General features: G+C 47.7%; 1 protein-coding gene across 4 annotated transcripts in view; it reads left to right on the top strand.

The window, feature by feature from the left end:
- The window catches only part of ACTN1 (actinin alpha 1), a 92,605-nt gene that overhangs the window by 751 nt on the left and 74,467 nt on the right, over positions 1-17,387 (top strand). The gene's annotated exons all lie outside the window — the stretch shown is intronic.

The raw sequence follows: 17,387 nt of genomic DNA, 5'->3' as shown, positions 1-17,387 counted from the left end.
CTCAGGAGGAGCTCCAGCCTCGCCGCTCTCTAGTTATATATTTTTTTTTCCCCTTCTCCTTTAAACCAAAAGCATCCTGTATTAGATCACTCAGGAATCCTAATCCCCGAAACATTTCCGTTTTAGTCACTTCATCAGGCAACAATAAAGCAGAATTCGAAACGACGCTCGTGCTGAACGCGGCAGGGGCACCTCGGGGTGCAGCAGGCTCCCGCCGCTCTTCCCAGCCGGTCACTTGTTCGCTCCGGGCTCGCCTTTTGGATCGTGCCTTGCTCCGCCTCAGCTGCGAGGAGGCGGGAGAACCCCCAAACCTTCCGTGCTAGAGGGGAGGATACTGCTCGTCTATGCATAGATGATATAGTAATATATATAACGTAGCCCGAGGTGCGGGGCTTCCTCCTGTAAGGAGCTGGGAGTAACTGGGAAGGAGGGCACAACAGTGAAAAGACTTTCCTTCCTCTTTAGCCTCTCTCCTTCCCCTCTCCTCTGCTTCCAGGTGAAGGGTTTTCGGGTTCTCCTGTTCGTAGCTGTCTGAAATGATGCCACTCAGAAGTCTCCACTGGAGTCTGATGAGTTAATTGAAGGTGATAGCTATAGAGCTGCTGTCAGTCGTTTCCTTGCTTGGAGGGACTGGGGCGGTGAGAGTAGACAGCATGCGAATTAAAGCACACAACCAAGGGCATTTAATGGAGAAAGAGTTGATGGCAGTGATCTTATATTTCAACAAAGGAGAAAGAGGAATGTAATCTTGGGGGTGGTGGGGGTTGTGAGTGCTGGATGGCGTATCAGAAGACAGGGCTCTGCTCCTTTGAGGAGGGAAGCTTCTTCCTTTTCAAAAGATCTGCCTGACCGCAATCTGTATCTCCAGTTGTACGCCTATATCTGGCCAATACATCTAGAAACGGCCAGTGGGGCCCAGAGCGAGATGGGCAGTATTGCTCACAGGCTGTGAGGGAAAATGATTGTCATGCCGTGGGGTTTTTTGCCTTTCACAGTGCAGGGTGAGGCAAAATATCTTGTCTGTAGTGGGATACTGGCTTGGTTGTCAGAAGCAGGAGCTGAACCTTTGAATTAAAAAGAAGTCCCAAACCCCAGGTTGTGGTACGTGCCGTAAAGTCTTTTAATATTGCCGCCTTCCAGGAGATTTTAAGTCCTCTTGGTCCTATCACAAGAGGGGGACAGAGAGCTACTCTGTTAACCTGGGTTACTTGTGTTAATTCCTTAAAACTCCCTCTTGGCTTTGCCCCTCCTCTGCACATCTGCTTCAAAATAATCCAAGCTAATTTCTTTCGATGGTCAACCACTACCAGTTGAATTTGATGTGATGGCTCTTCCCAGTTGCAGCCCGTCAGGCTAATGCCCCCTCAGAGGGATCAATGACCGGACCCCAGCTTGGGCAGACTGTGCAGATATTGAGGGACAGTCTTGTTCCCCTTCCCAGGGTCTGAATGTGACCAAAAGCCCTGTTGGGGTCTTGGGGCTTGCTTCCTTCTTAGGTGGGGAGATAACTGTCCATCAAGCATAAGCCTGCGTTGTATGGTGTAGTAGAACTGTCACTCCTTCTTACCTGTGAAATGAAATCGTTGCAGTAATTAAAGGTAAATGTTCATTACTGTACACGTTAGTTAGTAGCTTACTAAGGTGAACAGGAGAGATTCATGCCTCCCAAATATTCCTTTACGGTCTCTTCAGGCTCAGTCTTTCCTGGTTGACTCATGTGGTTTAGGTTTTCCTTCACCTAAGGAATAGCTAGAGAATTTCTGACAGAGGAGATCTGCCTGATTCAAGTACTAAATCAGGCAGTACAAAATCTGATTTAAGTACCACCAAATTATTGTTGTTGTTATTATTTATAGCACTGAGGCCAGCCAGTGAGGCAGACTTGAAACTTTCATGCTCAGGCCCTCTCTTGGGGGGGAGACAGCATGTCTAAAGTGGTGGCACGGCCAGCAATCCAGTGAGCAAATGTCTGTGCGAGAAGTGACTGTGCCTTGCTGGCCATTTCCAACCCAGCCCCTTGTGCCCCAGCTCAGTAAGGCCCTGCGGGCTGGGGGTAGCTGTGCCACAGTGCTGTCCTGTGTGGCTTTGCGCAGCTGGGACTAATTGAGACTTGGGAAGCAAACAGTTTAGAGATGTTGCTCAAAGATGAATTGAATCCAGCCCCCCTTCTCCTGGTTGCATGGGCTCAGCAGAGCTCATGGCAGGCGTCGGAAGTGGGAAGATCTGATTTTTACTAACGGCCTCAACAGACGGGCTGTAAGGACAAGTTTGCTGAGTTTTCGGGAGCTGGTTTGCAGGTTTCCTACCTGCGCTGAGAGACAGATATGAGAGCCTTCACTGTCTGGGATGGTGCTTGAGATACGATCTCATGAGCTGCTTTGAGATGGGTAAATGGGTGAGCTGCAGAGTCAATTTCATATTTGCAGGGTGAAGCTTGGCATCTTGAACATGATACAGAGAAGAGACACTGGTCTCGCACCTCTTCCCACCTGTCCCTTCCTGGGAAGTTACTGTTTTACAATGTAGGGATAAAGTGACAGTTCCTGGGAGGAAGGCGGCTTTCCATGTGAAGCCTATTTTTCATGTCTATCAGAAGAGACTCTAAGAGGTTTTAAAGAGCTCGTCGCAGCGTTGCTATGCATAAGTGGCAAAAAATACAATGTGCAGAATAAATTCAGGTACTTCTCACTTGATATAAGCCTCTACACAGCCTTTTGTGTAGGAGCAGGGGGTCTCTTTTGGGGATTAAAGTACTTTCCCCTTTGCACTGTTGAACTCCTCTCAGTAGTTTGTTCTAATAGCCTTTTCTTTCCTTTCCTTCCTCTCTTCTTTCCTGTCTGGAGTCAGGCTTCAAAGTAGTGATAGCCAAGGCATAACAAGATTGATCCTGCTGTTTCCCAGTGTTATAAAGCAAAACTTGCTGAAAGGCTTTGCAACGGTCTCACCTAGCTGTTGAGATAGACAAGCTTGCCATGTAGAAAGTACGTATGTGGGTGTTTATTGCCCAAGAGATTGTGACTTGTGCCCACAAGGACATTTCTCCATCTTGATGACAGATGGCCAGCTGCAGTGTTCAAACTTTTCCTGAGTCACCCTGGGGGCTTTTGGTGAAGGAGCTGGATTTGCCCTTGAGGGACTGGGTGAGCCACTTAGTGCTCAGCATGCCTGGCTCGTCTTCGCAGGTGAGGCGAAGGGTAGTGGTGAGGAGGACAACCTCCTGCCACCGCCTCCCAGTTGTCCCAGGGAGGTCAGGAATGACACTGGGGTGAAGCTGGCGCTGCTTTGGGGTGCTGGTAGGGGTCAGCACTCAGGCCCTGCGTGCAGCAGGCTCTCCTGTTGGCCACTCTTGTTTCATGAACTGGTTGCTCAAGGTGCACCTTGTTCAGTGTTTATTTTAAAATCTGGCCTGAAGGAACTTGTCCAAACTGTAGAGCTGGGTGGGAAACTTTAAATGTGGAATTGCTTTCTGACCTGCTGTCTTGACAACATGAGTAGGAGGCAGTGTTCATTTGCAGCATGTAGGAAAACAGCCATATACAACTGAAATGCTGTAAGGAATGATAGTAATGCTTTTCTTTAAAAAAAAAAAAAAAATTGCCTTTATCCAGTGCTGCTCTGCCTCACCAGGTTGGCGTTTCTGTGGCAATGTGGCAGTAAATGATATCTCTGGCTGAGAGAACTGCACTGTTCAGATTTATGGTGCTGCTGAAGCAGTGATAGCACAGACTTTGGAAGCAACTTTTCTGCCCTAAAGAAGTACTTGCTAAGTACAGTTATTCACAAACTTACAGAAATTCCCTGTCAGAAATGGCAGACTCCCAGAACCCCTCTCGCTACTCTGTGCCATGCACTGCATGTAAAGATACACATAAATACAAGAGTGATTCCATAACCTAAAACGCCATGGGTCTCACAGCCCTATTGTGTCTGCATCCAAGAGGTCTTATTGCTCTTGTTATTATTTGAATTTTGCTGTGCTAATCACCTTTCTGTTCGAGGTGGGGTTGTTAATGATAGAAAGTACCTGCTAAACAGAGCTCAGGTCCCTCATGGAAACACCCCACCTCCAAGCCTGCTGGTAGCATGCTCAGATCAGGTGGTATGAGTGTGACTAATATCTCTGACAAAATGTAAAAGTCACAATCACAGCTTCCTTTTCCCTTGATTTGAGTGTCCTCTTGTCCAGACAGGGTCTATTTTGAGAAGGGTGTCCAGATTTCCAGAAAGCTTCAGTTGTGGTGGCTGCTGTGGACCCACACAAAGGTGTGATACCACACCTAATCTGTAGTTTGCTGAAATTTCTTTCAGCACTATCATAGATTCAGCCTTGAGGTAAATAAATGTGCGTTGTTGGTGAATGTATAGCACTGGGTCCCTTTGCTCCCACTGTGAGTGACACTGCATAGTACTCGATGGGCCATAGCAAGGGATGGTCCTTGCATGGTCTTCGTAGTCTGGGTGTGCTGTAGGGAGGGTGGTCCTGATGCACCTGAGGGTCCTCTGTGCTTATTTTGCACCGACCAGTATCAATACAGAAGCAGAATAGTGAAGTTTGTAAGGCTGCTTGCTTAGCTGCTCTCTTACAGTCAAAGCAGGCAGGCAATATAGGTCACCAGATATCTCTTATCTTTCAGATCAAGTATTTGTTGTTTAACATAGGTAGCTTGTTGCCAGATACTTGCTCTTCAAAACATTAAACTCAAAAGTTGCTGTAGGGGGGCTCTGGAAATGTCTGGCTTTGTAGATCAGTTATTTGTCCTTGAGTGTGGGAGCTGCCTCATACTTTCTGTGATCAGGTTTCATCAGGATGTGCGCTTGTGGTTTTTTTAACAAGAACATGATTATGCATTGTAACCTCTTGGTGCATGATGAATGAGGCATGTGCACTTTGCAGTGACTTATCCACCTATTCAGCATCCTATTTAAGGGGGGAGGCTAAAGAGAAAGCAGGCATAGGTTAAAAAGGAGACTGGACATTCTTTGGAGGGCTCTATAACAGATCACAAGGATCAACTCATGAGAACACTGTACTCACCAAACTGTATTGAATGTTCCTTCTCCTAATCCTCTAGGGAAGGGTGAAATGCCTCAAAGGCATCCAGCTACCAGCCCAGTGATGTAAAGTCTGTCTGTCTGGGGAATTTCTTGCTGACTGCTTCAGGCAACCAGTTTAAATTCTTGTGTACTTGATTTGGTAATGACGATTTTGCTGTGCATAAGTGCAAAGGCTAGAGAGGGTAAAGTTTTCCTCCCTGACTGCTTGCAGTGCTCAGTGGTATAGCTTGGGGCATCTGGCATGCCACGTAGGGCATCTTGAAGCAGAAGCTGTTTGGAAACTTCAGTTTTCTTGGCTGTCTGGTGAGAACTTGTCCCCTTAGAAGGAAGCGGGTACTTTTGTATGAGGTGGTGTTTGTCTGGCTATGAAATTCAAGTGTAACTGGATGGTACTGTGAGAATGTGGGCTGGTAAACCTGTTCAGTAAAAGTGTTTGTGAACACTGGGATCACATTTTTAGAAGCCATGTGTGTTACAGTGGAGACCCAGTGAATGGTACCTGCTCTTCCCAGCACTGAGGTGACCACCATGAATGGTGGTAATACACTCCCCAGCTGCTCCTGCTGTAGGCACCTTGCTCTTCTCATGTATGCTGTGTGAGAGGTGCAGTTCTGCAGCCTAACGTGTCTCATGCATTTTTAACTGCAGGAGGAGCAGGGTTCACTTGGCCTCCCCAGCCAGGTTGTGAGCCTATGTGCTTTTCTGTGCCACCTCACTGGGATGCACTTAAGACTTTGGCCTGGAATTCCTAAGGTTGGCACAAGCAGCAGCGACAGAGATGGTGAAAACTTGCATGGCTGTGTGCTGGGGAAGGACTGAGAGCATCTCCAGCTGCCTGTGGATTATCACTGTTGTGCCTGACGCTTAGGCTGTTCTCTGGGGTGCACTTACACTAGCGGAGGATGGCTGTGCTCTTTCTGATGATGAGGTGCAGAAAGCAGTCACTGTAGAAAAGAGGCTGGAGAGCTGTCTGGGGAAATGTTGGGAAACTGCTAAAATACAACACATACAGTGGACTGGTCTCACTTTAATGTGTTGCATCTGCCCCAGGGGCTTGCTGGATGTATTGCTGTGATTTTTAGAGGTATTTTGTACAGTCTAAGCAATGGTGTTTGAGGAGGATGGGGGACAGAGTGCAACAGAGTTTACTTTTCTTTTATGTAAGAACATAAAACTGATTTCTTGCTGTGTGTGACTACCGGAAACGTGATGGTCACCATAAGGAATGTGTTTAGCATCACCTACAAATCTTGTATAGCAACGTAAAACCCTCTCATCCCCTCAAAGCCATAGGTGAACTGTGCATTTAGGGGGGGAAAACACGTGTGTAGTACGCTTGGCAACTGCTAGGTGGGAAAAACATGACTTTAGCAAGAAAGGCCGAGAGTCATCTTTTCTTTATAGAGGCATACGATTTGCTCTAACTCTGGGATTTTGGGGCTGAAGCATGTTACGCGGAGCTTGGATCTGTTGGGATGAATTGGTGTAGAGGAGTGAGATAGGCTTGGCAGCAGCAGGACTTTCTGTCTGGTGCTAGTCATGCCAGAAAAGTCTTACTGAAGTCTGTGGAGCGACCCACTGCTTTATTTTGACCCCAGCATGTGAGACTGATGTACATGTTCTCAACAGAGTCACCCAGATCCTGGAAATAGAATTGGTGACTTCTTGGGCCAACCCAAAAGATGCTTAAGTGAGCAAAACCACTAGCATTAATATGATTAGCAAAAAAAGCTCACTTCCTGTTCCCCTCCCATCATTGCCTTCCCTGCTCTTATTCTCCCACTGCATGAGAGCAGAACTTGGTCATAGGATGTTTGTGGTGTGGCCTGGCGCCAGTTTAACCTCTTGGCTCCCTATTAGGCAGTAAAGCAGAACTGTTTTTTACCCGTGTTGGTTTCCCGTTGTTGTGTCTTTCCTGCTCAGCTGGCAATGTGTGTATCCTATTGGTAAGGGCTGGGTCAGGCCTTTGCAAGCCAACCCTTGTACCAGTACTGCAGCTGGCTGACCTCAGGCTTTTACCTGCAGTTGTCCTCTCTTCTCCTTCTTCCAGATCTGTTGCTGCTTTAAAGCACTACAGCATGAACAAGGCTCTGCAGAGACCTTCTCCACCCTCAGTGCACTGAAACAGCTCCCATTGACAGGGCTGGGGTATACAGGAATAAACAGAGGGGATTTTGGTGTCTCATCCAGATGAACCTTTGATTTGTCATTCTACCTATGTAGACTGAAAGCCTCCTGGAAATGTGTTGATCCCTGTGGTGTGGGAAATGACAGCAAAACTGGCCTTTCCATTGTATTAGAGACAAGATGGGAAGTGCTGGCAGGTGAAAAGGCCCTGTCTTGGCTATTAACACTCACTACAGTGGACACCACTGATGTGAGTCTCCATATATCACCTGTCTGTTGCTCAGATTGGAGTGGTTTCAGGCAGGTCTCTGAAGGCCAGCAATCCAGGGCTTCTGGGCAATCTTACAGAAACACAGCAGTGTGGATAGTTGATAGGCAGGTGAGGCTGCAGGGCAGACTTCTTAAGCAGCAGCTTCTTCCACATCCGCTGAGATGGTTTACATGGTCAATGGAAAGGCAGGGATGACTTGATGTATCAGCTTGTTGCTTCTTGGGCAGTCTGCTTGACTTTGCAGTGACTGTGCATTGCTGTGGTGTAGGTAGGGCCTGCCCTTCAGGATAGCACAGTTGGGCTCTGCTCATGTGTCCTTTGCATGGCCCTCATTTTCAGAGGGAGCCCTGTGAAATCTTGTATCCCTGTGGCACACAGCACAGTGTGGGTGGGCAGCCTGTTCACTCTGCTCCTTCCATGAGCGAGTGCTCGATGACCAGAGAGGTTTCATGCAAAATACTCGTGCTTCTTTTTACAATACTGTGGACAACTCTCGCATCCTACAGAGGTGCTAAACCAAGGCCAGTTGGCAGTGGAGGAAGGACTTCTGCTTTCCATAGCCTTTGGATCAGGCAGCCAGGGCAGTTGCTACTCCTAACTGCAGCATATGATGCTAAGCACTCAAACTTCACTACTGCTGTAAATGGAAGTTGTGCTGTTACATCTTTGCTCCAGGAGCTGGCCCATAAAGGCCTCTGAGAGATGAGGGAGAGTGAGAGAACCATACATGGGTCTCTCTGCATCCTAGCTGAGTTCTCTTTTCTTCATCATGGAAAGTGATGTGTACAGCCCAGAGCCCTTTTTCCTGGCCAGATTCCTTGGCTCTATAGCAGCTGAGTTTCTCTTGCTACCCAGTGTACACCTGTGATTCCCCTCCGTTTATTTAAATCTACCCTTTAGTAGATGATGAGTTAGTTCTGCTACTTAAATGTATTATCCCCAAGAAAACTTTAAAATTTGGCTCCAGAGGTGGAAAAAAAAGCAAGTTAATTCATTTCCTAACTGCTAAACAATGCCAAAGAAAGGACACTTCATTTAAAGCTGTTTAGGCCACATCTATGCCAGGGTTTATTGCAACGGAAAATGCTTAATTTCCTAAGGAAAACTTTGATTGCAGCCTAAAACAGTTCCAGCTTTTTAAGCACATTTATGCTTCCAGGTGAGTTTCCTACATGTCTTATCTAGTTTGGGAGATGTGGAGATCTCCCGCCGATGAGGGAGGGGAGAGCAGTAGCTCCGATGCAAGGGCGTGGTGGGAAGAGGAATGTGGGGGTACGTTTGTTCAAGCCTCTGCCTTCCGCCTTCCCTCTGGGTCTGCTCGCGGTGTTGCTGTGCAGAAGGAGCATCTCCAGAGGAAGCGTCGGTCTTGGCCACACCTGGCTCCGCACACAAAGCGAGACCTTGTGCTTCACCAGTGCTTGCTCATCAAGCACCTTTTGGCAGTGGCACTTGCAGGCGGCTGTGCTGCACAGAGAGGGCTGGGTGGGGGCAGCGGGGAAGTACATTCATGAACATGAACCAGTCTGTTTCAAAATGGCTAACGTGTGGAAACTTGCTGTTTCCCGAGGGTTTTGTTGGGCCGTTGGGGAACCCTGGCCAGGGATGAGACTATTTCCAGCTGTGGTGAGCCAAGTGTGAACTCACTCTGGGCAAGATGCCCAGCTCTACTGGTTTTCTCATGCCAGAAATCCTCACCCTCCAGCCAGCGATACCAAACTCAGTTTCTGCCAGTCCTCAGCTGAAGACCTCTGAAGGGAGAGGAGAACAAGGAGACCAAGCAGAGCAAGATACTGCTGAGGAGGGGGTGAGGGGAGGCACTAAAGAGCTTGCGCAGGGGTCACAATGGTGGGGTGTTGCCACCGAGGGGTGGCTGTTGTGGGTGCGGGCTGGCGAGGGGTGTAGGGACCTGCTTTTTCTAGGGCAAGTGGAGAGGGAAAAGTAGGTGGTGGGGTGCAAGGAGTTGGCTTTCCTTGGTTAGGCAGAGCTACCCAACCTGCAGGGATGTACTGCTGACAGTACCATCAGGGTAGTCATCTGGGAATGAGTGTTGTTCCCTTCATTGTGGTTTCAACACACTGGGGATTTCTTCTGCAAAATAAGATATTCCTTTCCTTTTCTGTAGAAGGTGCTGAAGGGCAGAAGGTGCCCTTCAAGGGGGAGGCTCTGCATTTGGGACCTCTTGCCCTCTACAGAAAAGGCATGGCTGCAAAAAACTTCACTTTCCAGAGCTGGCAGTCCTTCTTGTGGTCTCTGTGCATTGGGATAGGACTTCTTGCAGGCATCCATCGGTCCAGCTGCTTTTCTGCAAAGAGTGCTCTGCAGCCAGATGCTGTGGAAGAATAAGGAGATGTGAGAGAGTGAGGTGTGCAGGGAGCCTCCCTGCATGTTCCTTGTATGGATTTTTAGCAACTGGAGGGACTAAGGGATTAATGCCTGATACTGTGGTCCTTCCAGTGCTGGCAACAATTGCTAGTGAAAGGAAATTTCTAGCTGTACTTTCTGGTGAGTGCCTTTGGATTCTGATCCTGTGAATGTTTGCATTCTGCTGTTTGGTTGGAGCTAGCAGGTCTCTGTTAAAGAGTTTCTAAAAAGCCTGTAGTCACAACTTCTTGCATGCTGAAACAAAGCGTCACAAGCATGATACTGTGTTGGTAACTTAGCATGCACACACCTGTCTGCATCATGTTTTCTGGGTCCAGTCATGCAGAGGTGTTGGAGCTGACAGGGCCAGCGTATGAACAGGACGCTTCTGTTCCTGCAAACACACCTCCTCCAACACTGAGAATTTTCATGTGCCAGCGTATCATTCAGTGACACGTTAGACTGCTACTTGCCGTTGCAGCCCATTGCAAATGGTCTGACCCAGCCAGCTGACAGCCTCCTACAGGGTGGACTGCTGAAAGCTGTCTCCATCCTAGACCCAAAGGAGTATTTCCCTCCCCCTCCTCTAATGGCTTATTTCTTTAAAGCTGTTAACTGGCCATAATCCAATCATTACTACTGTAATTAGTGAACTGCTTACAGTAACTAAAACACTTGAAGCGTTATATCCTCTGTGTTTGTAGAGCTTGGAACAACTTTTGCCTGCAGTCCTGTGAGAGGTGATTACTGCTGATGGCCTGGGGTGGGTGCAGAGGACACAGGGCAAGCCTGGTACAGGCCACATTGCCCCTCATGCCGAGCCCCAGCTGGTGCCATGTGGGCTTCCCATAGGATGGAGAAGCTCAGGAGCCCCATGGAGGTGAGCTAGTGTGCCCAGCTCATGGTGATCTCCTGCTGCCCTTTTGTCAGAAAGGAACCTTCTCTTTGCAAGCTGTGTCAGAGGACACTGGTGTTGGGTGGAACTTGCAGGGCAGCTGGTGGCATTAAAGCTGTGATGTATTGGTACTTAACATTTGGTTTATTACATGGCAGAAAATCCCTATGTTGCAGTAAGCTCAATGTCTCCTCTTGCTGCCAGAGTACCCTCTTGTCTCTGTGCACAGTGTCTGTCCTCTCTCCCCACCCACCAAATTACTAACTTCATAGGCAAGGCCAAGAGACTTCAGCTCCTCTCCCTGCAGATTCATTCTGCAGGACTTGGGGTTTCCAAGCAGAGGCATCCCTCTGCTGCATTCTTCAGCCACTTCTCCTTTTGGGACCAATGAGCCTGACTTTCCTGAAGGTTTCTCCTGCTCTCCCCTTCATAACCTGACAGGAGGGCAGTACCAGCATGCTTATCTCCAGCCTGTATTCTGCTCCCTCATTTTTACCTCCTGAGATGAAGCTGCTCGTAACTCAGGCTCTTCCTTCTTGGGGAGGAGGAGGACTGTGGTGAGGAACAAGTGTGGGTAGCTTTTAAAGTAGAGAGCCCTGTCGGATGAGAAGGGGTGAGGGTGGGTGAGTACACACAACTGCACCAAGCAAAGGTCCCACAGTGGTAACATACCTAGCTGCCAGCCATCAGTTGGCAGGCATGCTGTACTCAGCAGCCAAGTAGGGTATTCATTTGCAGTATTTGGCCTGTGATGGGGTCAGAAAAATGAAAAGTCTTTTTGGCCTGAGGACAAGGGTTTTTTTGAAACAAACAAACAAAACCACAGAAAAAAAAGCCAACAAAACAAACAGCCAAACACCACCACCCCCAACTCACCCTCACCCCAAAACCCACTCCCATCACAGGGTTTTTATTTTGCTCTTGAGCAATTATTGTGCAGTTTTTCCAGGCTTCATTCCTGTGTGGTGCTGGGCAATAGAGGTGCTATAAGATGTGCAGTCTGCATCATGGCCCCTGGCAGCTGAAATGAATAGAGAAACAACCTCTGATGAGTATCCATGTGCTCTGGATTTAGCTTAGGAGGGGAGAGATGTTCTTACGCCTCTGGATCTTGTGCATGCTGTCAGCCTCTGCCACTGCTGTCTATATACTTACCTTATTGCCCCTGCTGTTGTCACTGAGTTGCATGAAAGATTGAAAATGTACTTGTTGCCATGTGGGTCAGAGTGGTCAGTAAGGTGAGGAGGAAGTGCTAGAGTGCCAGTGGCCATAGATCTGTGTGGTGGGCCCCGTGATGTGCCAAGATCTCTGCTTGAGGGCCTGAGCAGAATCTGCCTGTTGCCTTGCACTCTGCCTTTGCAACTATCTGCATCTTCCTGCAGTCTCTTGCCATGCTCATAGCCTGCAGGGTAATGGGTGAAAGGGACAGTGTTTCTGCCCTGTGTTCATAGACCACCCTGCACCAGAATACTCGGATCTGTGAGCATGGTTCCCAGATGCTGCAAGGCCACAAGCATGGAAGAGATAACTGACTTTAAATGGACCTTTTTTTTTTTTTAACTTGTAAGTGTTATCTTAAGACCACATAAAAGTTGCTTCCCTGTTTGTGGTAGTTGCTTGCAATCAAAGAAATTACTTTCAATTTCATGTTCTTCTGCACTAGCACCTTGTGTGTGACTTGCTGTTGGTTTTAGGTACTGGTGCAGCTGCTATCAGCACACCCTGCTTGAGTGCTTCCCAGTATCTGCTCAGGTTGAGGTTTAGTAATAGACTGCTTTAAAGTGGTGCTTCTGTATTTCTGTCATCTTTAGCTTCAGACATCTGCTTTCAGCATGTTGCTACAAAATTGCAAGTATAGATGTCCCTTTCTCCACACCCTTCCAACTCTGCTAGTGTAGCACAGCAATCAATATTCGGTAGTGAGTTTCTGATGTGGGCGTAACCAAAGAGAATACAATCACCAGCATACTATTTTTTGTTAAATTTTGCTTTGAGTTTAAAGCCTCCGATGGTACTCCCTGATATCTCTTTTTCTACCTACGTTTCCCTAACCCAAATTCTCCCTCTTCCTCTTCTCCCTTTCTTTGCCCCACCTTCATTAACTGGAGCTGGGAAGGGAAATCTGTGTTCCCATCTTGCTCTGCCATTGTGTTCAGTGATCTCACATGTTTTGGATTGAAGATTGCTGTTCTGCTTAGGTGGGTTGCTGGCTTTTGTGGTCTGATACAATAGCAAAATGATGTGGTGCTGGAAAGAGCCTTTGAAACTTTTTGTTAGTAGGTTTTTAATAATTATCTTCATCTCTTTCATGTAGAGACTATTTTGGTGGTGTCCGCTTTCCTTCAGAGATTATTTGGAAGTCCCCTGCTGGCAGTGGGCTCCAGCAGCCCCTGAGCAAGCCATGCTCTGCTTCTGAGCAGGGCAGCAGCAGAGAGGCTTGAGGTAGGGGAGTGTTTGCACTGGGCACAGTTAAGCTGTGGGAATCGAAGGTGTAGATTTGGCCTGCACAGCCCATCCAATGAAACAGCTCTCTAGGCAAAGAGCAAAGCTCTTCATCAGTGCCAGGGTGCAGTATGCAGTAAGAGGTGTCCTTTGGATAAGTGTGCCTCTGGGTGTGAGTGCTGTCCTGACGCTATAGCAAAGAGTAAGGCATTGGCAAAACTCTCTTGGGTTTCTGTTCCCCTCTGACCTTGTGGATTGGTAAGTCTCATTTTCCTATGACTGCTTCTCATGTGAACCCTTAACAAGGTTTGGTAAGAGTGCTTATTTGTCATGAAGTTGCAGTGCACCAGAACAACAACCACCCTTCCAATCTTAGTAGAATAGAATTAGACTAGTCATGCCTGTTTCTATCAAACTACCTGGGGCTTAATTTACCCCCCATTCACTACTTGCTTTGCCTTCCCAAGAAGATATGAATGGGCAAAATATTTTACATACATGTATTGGGGATAACATACTCCAGAGCTCTTAATGTAGTTTATGTAGCACTTTTCTGCCTTTTGGCTAGTGAACTTTGGTACTTCTGCAGCCTTACAAAACAAGTGAATAAATGTATTGTGTAATTGCAGTCTGTAAAGTGTATTCTAGACAGTTTGCCAGAGGGTGACATAAGGTATATTCAAATTGGCAGTCCCTGATGATTCTAAAGGCCTGCCAAAATCTTACAGTTTGCACCTAATTTATTTAAATTTTGCATTTGTGAGTGCTGAGTGTTCTCTCTTCATTGATTTACTTGGGGCAAGACTCACTCCAGATGCAGTTTCACAATCTTCAATCCAGTCTGACTGTGCTTACTGTCACTGGTTCTCAGTTGGATGCACCCATGATCAGTACCTGCACACGCTATGGAAAAGTGAGTTTTCAGCCAGATGAGAATTGATCCTGCTGAGCCTAAGATTAAGAGAAGGAGGAGGTGGCAGGGTGGGCGAGGTGAAGGGCGAATGCAGGGTGGGACTGCCCACTTTAATGACAGCTTGTCAATGAAGTGATCAATGCCAGCCGTGAAACCAGTCGCTCAGCAATATGGTATTTGGAGCTGCAGCAAATGCAGAGGGGACCTGGCTCTGGCAGGCAAAGGAGCTTGAGGTTTGCGCTCTGTTCCAGGCTTCTGAATACCTTTTACTGGGTTGGAGAGCAAAGCAATGCTTTCTCACTTTCTTTAAGCCCTGCCCAGATTCCTTGAATTTTTGCAGCTTGGACCAGGTGATGGTTCTAGTCTGCATGTGAAAAGAATAAACTGTCCGCCAACTCTCCTTAGGTAGGAATGCAGCCTAAAACCACCTCTAGCCATGCAAGAGATCTGAAGTTATGGGGGAAGGGTTTTGGAGTGGGGGAATGGAAATCTGCTTGACACAAGTAAGTAATGTTGGAAGCAGTGAGAATATGCTTATGGCTTGATAGAGTAAGGGGGCTGCACTAGCAATAGCTGCCTGAGAAATAACATGGCCCCAGCTTCTCCTTCACTCTGTTGCAAGGCACAGCCTCTGCATTGCTCCAACATAACTGCTTGTGGACATGAACTGTGAGCCAGATGAAAGAACTTAATCAGTGTTAAAATTAATTTACCAAAACAAGAAGGAAAAGAGTTAAAGATAGATAGTTCCCCACAGTGAGGGAGCAGCAAGAGAATGGGAAAGAGCTGGAGAGAGTCTAAGAAAAAAACCAACAAACTTAACTGTTTTTGCTGTGGAAATAAATATTGGTGGATCTGTGTTCTGAACATCACATTGTCTGGTTCCCCAAGCACTGGCCCTGGACTGGGATTTGGCACCTGTCTCATTTTCAAGTCCAATGCAGTCTCCCGCCTTCTGGAAGCCGGTGCTTAATAGCTGCTCAAAGAACTCCTGTGCAGCAGCTGCTGAACTGGGAAAGAAGCTGTTTCTGTTGCCTATGCAGGAAAATTAGCTGCCTCCTCTTAGGCCCTGCAGAGATTGCCAGAACTCAGAGCAGTTCACACGAACCCAGTTGCTGAAGCTTTGAGGAAGCAAAGCTGCTCAGCAAGTGCAGTCCTTTAGCCCTCCAAATCTGAAAGCTCAAAACCTGAAGACTTTGCCATGCTACTTTGCAGAATACCAGACTTCTTCCATGAACAGGTACTAGTAGTCTGATCCCCATCTTTAAAGAGCGGCAAGGCTGCTGTAGGCAGTTTGGGGAGCAAAGGGCTGTGCTGTGGGTTGGCTTCTCATGCCTGGGAGCTGGTGCTTCCCTGTTGGGATAATGCAACAGGGCCAGCTGGTGCTACAGTGAGCTGAGTGGGAATCCCTTGTCAGTGGAGAGATGGTCTGCTGCAGCAGCTCCACTGATGGGTGCCTGGCTCTTTATTCCCTAGCTCAGATCTGATTTGCTTTTGCTGCCTGGTTGCTTTTCATATGGACCTGAATTGCTTTGCCAACTGTTGCTTCAAGTGTAGTTCAAAGTCTGCAGCGTAAACATGTCAGGGCTCCGTGCTGCATCTTCCTGGGTAGAGCTCAGCCTACAGCAGTCCTAAATACAGAGAAACCACACAGACAGCAAGAGACAGGCTCTAAATTATCAGGGTTGGGTTCTTAAGCATCAGGAAGTCAGAAAAAAAAGTGCTAGAGAGTAGCTTGCTAAGCAATGCAAGAGGCTTAGCTGTTTTGGCAGCTGAGAAGGGAAGAAATAAATTCTGATTCACTTAACAATACCTTACCTGTGTGCAGAAATGAGCTGGCTGGCTCATGGCATGGGAGACAGTCTAATGTGGAAATGACTAACTTCCTCTGGCAGTTGCCAGTGCAGTGCATAGGATGTAGGAGGTAGGATGTGAGGAGGTCCTGGGCCACTAATAAGTGTAGTTAGGCTTGTTAAGTACCAAGTTGAACTTAATGCTGTGAAAACTCCACTTACTGAGTTGGATTGCCTGATTTGTGCAGGAAGAAAATGTTTCCCTTACAAGCACAATGCTCTGTGGCCATCTGACTGCGTAAGAGGAAGGAAGAGTCCTGCAAAGGTTAGATCCTGCGTGCCTTGATGATAGGATATGTGATCCCATGGGAGGGAAGAGGATCCCATGAGAGAGATGGGCTGAAATTAATTACTTACCTGGCTTCCAGCCTGCTGGTTCAGGTCATTTTCTCTTACCAAGCTGTGGTGGGTGCTGGTGTAGGGTTGCGTGGTCATAACTGCACAATACGTGTGGCAGCAGTTGGAGGGGGAGCGCAGCGTGTGATGCACTGCACCGGATGCTTCTGCAGCAGCTGTGGTGCCCCTGGGCAATGGCCAATACCTACTGTAGTGTGTAACAATCGCGTGATTGCTTGCTGAGGAAAGGGTTGGGACAACTGTGTCCTTGCTCTTCAAGCCCACCCGCTGGTTATTCAGCGTGTTGGGAGTGGGATTATTTCTTCCTGGCCCACGCACAAGATCAGCTTGAGCCTCCCACTGTGGGATCTTAATTACCCATACCCTTTTCCCTGTGAAGCTGCACGTAGACCAGTGTTGTTGTTGGACATGGCTGTGGCTGGTGCCCAGCCATATGCTTGAGTCAGAGTGGGGTAGATTACCAAATAAAGCAGAATTCTAGGGGACTGGTTATGGTGGAAATTGCATTCATCCTTCTACAACCTTTTGTTGTGTGGATGTGGTTTTCCAGAGGAGATAGCAGTAAGCACCAAGCTGAGGACAAAAGGCCAATCAGTCAGTGGAGACACTGTTTTGCTGTTCCCGCTGCAACTTTGTGCTGACGTGCGGCTGCCAGCAGGAAGAGGGTTAAGTGCACGTATCACATGGCACAGTTCTGTTTACTGCATACTTCTCATAATAGGGGCTGGCATCCAAATCCGGAAGATTAGCACTTGACCAGAGATCCTGAAACAATGTGTTTCATGTTGGTATTCCTGTGAAGCTATGCAGTCTGCCATCAGCTCCCTTGCAGAGACCTGCTCGTCACTGCAGCCTTTGGAGCAAGCTATGGGGAGAGCAGAAAATAGACAGTTTTAGGAACAAAGACTGGATTGGACTGAACTGCATTTATCATTGGTGTAAGCTTGAAGCCAGGGGAGTTTTGCCAGGAATTAACTTACACCATAGTAACTTGATCTCTACCAAAGGAGGTTCTGGCTGGACTCTGGTCTGAGATTAGCACGTGAAGCTACCCAGGATCGACAGTGACTAGTCTGGGAAATGGGACTGTGCCCCTTGGCATAAGGGTTTGTA

The sequence above is a fragment of the Haliaeetus albicilla genome, chromosome 5 (genome assembly GCF_947461875.1).
Source record: "Haliaeetus albicilla chromosome 5, bHalAlb1.1, whole genome shotgun sequence".
Lineage (NCBI taxonomy): Eukaryota > Metazoa > Chordata > Aves > Accipitriformes > Accipitridae > Haliaeetus > Haliaeetus albicilla.
This window is presented reverse-complemented; position numbering and strand designations above follow the sequence as displayed.